Raw genomic sequence first — 6,549 nt, 5'->3', positions numbered from 1 at the left:
GCCTTCGGCTCAGGTCATGATCCTGGAGTCCCGGGATCAAGTCCCGCATCAGGCTCCCTGCTCGGCAGGGAGTCTGCTTCTCCCTCTGACCCTCCTCCCTCTCATGCTCTCTGTATCTCATTCTCTCTGTCTCAAATAAATAAATAAAATCTTTAAAAAAAAAAAAAAGAATCAGAGCTGGCAAATGTCCACAATAGCCAAACTGTGGAAAGAGCCGAGATGCCCTTCAACAGACGAATGGATAAAGAAGATGTGGCCCATATATACAATGGAATATTATGCAGCCATCAGAAAGGATGAATACCCAACTTTTACACCAACATGGATAGGACTGGAGGAGATTATGCTAAGTGAAATAAGTCAAGCAGAGAAAGTCAATATGGTTTCACTTTTATGTGGAACATAAGGAATAGTATGGAGAACATTAGGAGAAGGAAGGGAAAAATGAAGGGGGGGAGTCGGAGGGGGAGATGAACCATGAGAGACAATGGACTCCGAGAAACAAACTGAGGGTTTTATTTTATTTTTTTTAATTTATTTATTTGACAGAGAAAGACACAGCAAGAGAGGGTACACAAGCAGGGGGAGTGGGAGAGGGAGAAGCAGGCTTCCTGCTGAGCTGGGAGCCCGATGTGGGGCTCGATCCCAGGACCCTGGGATCATGACCTGAGCCGAAGGCAGACGCTTAACGACTGAGCCACCCACGTGCCCCAAACTGAGGGTTTTAGAGGGGACGAGGGTGGGGGGATGGGTTAGCCTGGTGATGGGTATTAAAGAGGGCACGTTCTGCATGGAGCACTGGGTGTTATACACAAACAATGAATCATGGAACACTACATCAAAAACTAATGATGTAATGTATGGTGACTAACGTAACATAATAAAATAAAATTTAAAAAAAGACAAAAACAAAAAAAAGAATCAGGGCTGGCAGGATACTGCTATTTGGCATGGAAAAAACTGATGAGGGGATAAATTAAATGTGATCTATCCATACAAGGAGATGTTACTTGGCAATAAAAAGAAATGAAGTACCAAACCATGCTACAACATTATGCAAGGTGAAAGAAGCCAGTCACAAAAATGCCACATATTATATGATTCTGTTTTTATAAAATGGCCAGAATAGGCAAATCCATAGAGACAGAAAGTAGATTAGTGACTGCCAGGAGGCTGGGATAAAGGGAGAGGTTGAGGGAGTGGAGGGCAACTGTTAACAAGCATGGGGTTTCTTTTTGGTTTCAAATGTGATTTATTGACTGCTGGTGTGCATGGGGTTTGATTGACAAAAATGTTCTAAAATGGATTGTGGCGGTGGCTACACAACTCTGTGAATACACTAAAAACCATTGAATTGTACTCTAAATGGGTAAATTCTATGGCATATGAATGCTATTTCAATAGAATGGTCATATAAAATATAATAAAAATAAGTTTTAAAAATGTTTTAAATGTTAAGTCATTTAGGGGCACCTGGGTGGCTCAGTTGGTTAAGCTTCAGCCTTCCACTCAGGTCATGATCCCAGGGTCTTGGGATCCAGCCCTGCGTCAGGCTCCCTGCTCAGCGGGGGGCCTGCTTCTCCCTCTCCCTCTTCCCCTCCCCATCCCACACATAATCTCTAATAAATAAATAAAATTTTTAAAAAATGTTAGGGACGCCTGGGTGGCTCAGTCATTAAGCGTCTGCCTTCGGCTCAGGTCATAATCCCAGGGTCCTGGGATCGAGCCCCGCATCGGACTCCCTGCTCAGAGTGGGAAGCCTGCTTCTCCCTCTCCCACTCCCCCTGCTTACGTTCCCTCTCTCACCGTGTCTGTCAAATAAATAAATAAAATCTTAAAAAAAAAAGTGAGGTCATTTAATCAGGTGATCCAAACATATTAAAAATGGCCGAGCTATCATCAACTTTTTTTTTAAGATGTATTTACTTTAGAGAGAGAGTGGTGGGGAAGAGAGAGAATCTCAAGCAGACTCCACGCTGAGCGAGGAGCCAGTCATGGGGCTCCATCTCACAACCCTGAGATCATGACCTGAGCCGAAACCAAGAGTCAGACCCGTTACCGTCTGCAGCACCCAAGTGCCCACTATCATCAACTTTTAAAAGGACCACTTGGTTATAGATAATCCTAAAATTTAGCTTTGTTTTTATTCTGCCACCTTTTTTTTACTCCCCCCAACACACACACACCACCCCTCTCTTCTGCCACGTAGAACTCGCCTCATGTTCTGCCACCTCACACGATCATTCAGCACGATTGAAGAAAAGTCCAATTTGAAAAGTTGCATGACAATGTGTGACAGTCTTTTGAGAACAAACAGTAACCCCAAATTGCCCAGCATAATCAGTAGTGACTGCCAGGTAGCATTTGGAGCTAGGACTTTTCTTTCTCTGTAGGAAAAAAAGAACTTCATAGTTCTGCTAGGTTATAGATATGTGAAGTGGTATACCCAGAATGAAAACCTGAAAATTATGACTTACAAGGATCAAGTGGCTTCCCTGACTCTATAGAGAGCCATCAATGCCCCCCACTCACTCACTTAAATATATTCTAGATGTAAGGACACTGTGTGAAGCTATAGTTATAATCAGTTACGAGGCTACCACCATTTGGTACAGTGAAATAATCATGGTAGATAATAATTTATTTTCAAGTGGTCATTCATCTCATAAAATAACTTCAGCTCAATGGATATAATATCATGTATTCATTATCTGTGACCACTATTAACAACTCTCCAAAAAAAATTAACAAACCCTCAATTTTTCCAGTTCAAAAGAGCTGACAATAGCTCAACTCAAAACCTGAACAGCTGATGAATATATCGACTTGTCCTTAGGAAGTCTTTTCTGTGCCCAAATAACTAAAGGAGTCCATGTAACGATTCATCTTGATGCATCAAACCAACACAGGAGAGACTATTCATAATAATGCAAACACAGAAAAGCAATCTTTCCAGATAATGATGAGCAATGCCTTGCAAATGGTCTCAGTGCAGAAAGTTGAGAAATTTTTCCATGCCAAATAGCAGTATCCTATGTTATCTACATAGGTTTATTAGCGATCTTTTGAAAGTGTAGGAATTATGCTGCAGGTTCTCTAACTTACCACTACTGAAACTCTCTTTCATTCATATCAGTTAATGAAAGTGAGTAACTAGAGGCTTGTGTGCTTGATGCTTGGATCTGTGGCACCCACCAGAGGACTTAGCATAGGACCAGAGGTGCTGGGGTTATGGAGAGTAGTTATTTGTTAAGTGTACACATAAGCTACTGTCTTATGTATGAGTTGGATGATAAATATAACAAAATTTTCCGTCCCAATTGTGTCAAAATTCAGTTGTGAAAAAATTAACTGTTGATAACTTACCCACTATGAGAGCCCCCATTTCCGATTATTAAAAGTTCTTCCTCTAAGATAAAGACGAAGACTGGATATTTTCAATCACCACTTTTATTCAAACTGACATCACATGGCTGCAGTTATGATACATTGAAAAGTCCACAGAATTTCTGCCCCCAACCCCCGCAAAGCATTAACTATAAAGAAACACCAGACAAACTCAAACTGAGGGACATTCCACAAAGAAACTGGTTTGTACACTTCAAAATGTCAAGTTATTAAATACAAAGGAAGGCTGAGGAACTGCTCCATACAGAAGGAAACTGAACAGTCATGACAGTGTGTGATCCTGGGTCAAATCCTGGACCTCTGGAGGAAATTTTAGAACAATCTGTAAAATCCAAATGAGGTCTGTGGAGTAGAGTTATACCATATCAAGGCTGATTTCTTGATTTTGATGGTGTGTACTGGAGTTATGGAGAAGTGTAACTGTAAAGAAGAATGTTCACCATGACCAGTACCATCACCAACACTGCCTGGCTCTCCAGCCCGTGGAGAGGAGGAGAATGGCTAACTTGGATGTGATTCTCAGTTCGGCTACCTTCAAGCAATCCACTGTGAAAACATTGAGAAAACACAGGATAATGTGTTGACAGTGAAAATGAGAATTCACAAAGCACAGTGAAAAGAATGCCAAGATGGGCAGTAAAAGGAGTAAGAATCAAAGACAGAGGGAGTATAAAGCATTCAAGTATGGGATAAGGGCACTTAAAAAGGCAGATATCCAGTTGGTCTTGGAATTGGGGTAATAATCAAGGGTAACAGGTATGAGAGTCATAAAGGAACAGCTAGCCTCAAGCCTAACAGCTTTTTATTTTTATCAGGAGACCAGCATTCTGTTACCAGCTTCATTAAAAACTAATTATAAATACTATTCAGCAATAAAGAACAAAATACTGATAACATGCCACAACATGAATGACCCTCAAACACACTATAGTAAATGAAAGAAGCCAGACAAACACCACATATTGTATGATGCCATTTACATGAAATGTCCAGAAAAGGCTAAACTATACAGACAGTAGATGAGTGGTGTCCTGGCACTGGGGATTGCCTGTAATCCCCATCTGAATACAGTAAATAACAACTCATTTGTAATCCCAAAATTGAGGCATAGAGCTATTTAGTGACAATCACAGTACCTAACTCATAGGGCTCTTTGAAGATCAAATGAGATAATACAGGTTAAAAGCTCAGAACAATGCCCGGCACTTAGTAAGTAAGGGCTCAAGATGGACACGCGCACACGCGCGCGCGCACACACACACACACACACGTCCAGCTTAAAAACTTAGAAAATAAAATGCATGTAAAAAAACAACATGCATATAATAAATTATAAATGTAAATAAAGTATAAGTTCATACTTATTTAAAGATTCAGCAACAAATTATAGTTCATCCTAGACCTATTTCTTAATCAAGGTAAACAGTTTAAACTATGTTGGGAGAACTTTTTAAATATACATATAACGTATAAGAAGAACAAAGGAAACTTACTATATCATTTCCCTAATATTTTGGGTCTAAATAAAGTTTAAGGAAATGTTGAGACTCTTCCTCAGCCTCTCATCTTCTCAAGTTGACATTTTGATGTGTTAATTCCCTAATTACATGATTTTTCAGTATGTTCCACGTTTTATTTCTATACATAAAAGTCCTTTAGCGAATATGGACATCCATCACATATTTTTACTTTAGTAATTTTTGAATCACAGAGAGTAGGCTGTTGTTACATCTTAGCAATATAATCCTGGACCAAAAAAACCCAGAAATCAATACTATTGAGGCCCAAGGCCCCGACCTCAGTGACATATGTATACTTTTCCATGTTTTCTTGTCCTTTATAACATGCACTATGACACTGGAGGCACTGAAGTTCTCTCTTCCCAGCAGGTGTCAAATAATGATGTAGCTTCTGACTCCTGAACTCAGTCCTGTTCATTGACTCTTTCAATACAGGTATACAAAGTGAAAAGTTGCTAACCCGCTACTCCACCAGAGAAATAAATAGTTGTTTAATTTTAACCCTTGAAATAAGTACTCCATGAACATACCTGTATATCTTTGGTTAAACTATTTCCTCACCAGCATCAACATTTATATTCTCTTATTTATTATCTCTAAGACCATTTATAAAATGAACTCGTTTTCATTATTCTCTGATTCCTTAAGTATTCCCAGAAAAACTTCCTAACATGAGGAGAACGTAGAGACAAATTTCAATATTTGATAAATTTTATCTTGGCAACTTTGAAAACAAATTTACTCTTTAAACTGCATTATAAAAAATACATTAGTCTTCACATTAGCTTTACATGGAAATATATACTTGCTTGAATATTTAAATATAGTTTCTCTTTACCAAAAAGTGTCACTCAGAGCCCTAATTACACAAATAATTTAAATGCACAAATGCAAAACACACTTCACACAACATTGTCCACACACTGTATAACTTGGGACAATTATAATAAAAATTTATGCAAGATACTGAACAAGGACAAGATTAATAAAATATTCATTGTGGTTATAACTTGATTTTTCACTATTAAAAGAATTTAATGCACTCTTGAATACACAAAAAACATCCAACTGTTTCATCTAATCGGCAAATGAAGCCAAAATATATTTTGACAAAGGGGCACATCTTGTATCCTACCAAATTCTCAAAGTAATTCATTTCTAATTTAATTTAAATTATAATTTTTCCAATTTCAAGTTTTCAAGCTTGTCTAAAGTAATGACTACAGGAACTTATAAACATTTCCAAAATGTTAAAAAAAATAATAATCAGGACTGTATTATACTTCGATATTTTTAGTAATATAAATTTTAAATATAAACCTTTTTTCTCTCAAAAAAATGGTATTTAGAAGAGTCTCCAATGTGAAAAAAGTAGTAAAATTTTTTAACTGCTTTTAATCATTTCACTTATAAGAACTGTCCTCTCTGCGTGATGCAATCACAATAGATATGACACATCATAATCATTGAGTACATTATTTCCAGATGATCTCCTGCTTTTTAACTTAAACCTAAAGCATCCGGAATGCCTACTAATAGTACTTAAGGAAATTACCGTGTCTACTTTACAGGAAAAAAAAGACACCAATATCCACAAATAGGATATCTTTACATATTACCT

This window comes from Neomonachus schauinslandi, chromosome 3 (assembly GCF_002201575.2).
Source record: "Neomonachus schauinslandi chromosome 3, ASM220157v2, whole genome shotgun sequence".
NCBI lineage: Eukaryota > Metazoa > Chordata > Mammalia > Carnivora > Phocidae > Neomonachus > Neomonachus schauinslandi.
This window is presented reverse-complemented; position numbering follows the sequence as displayed.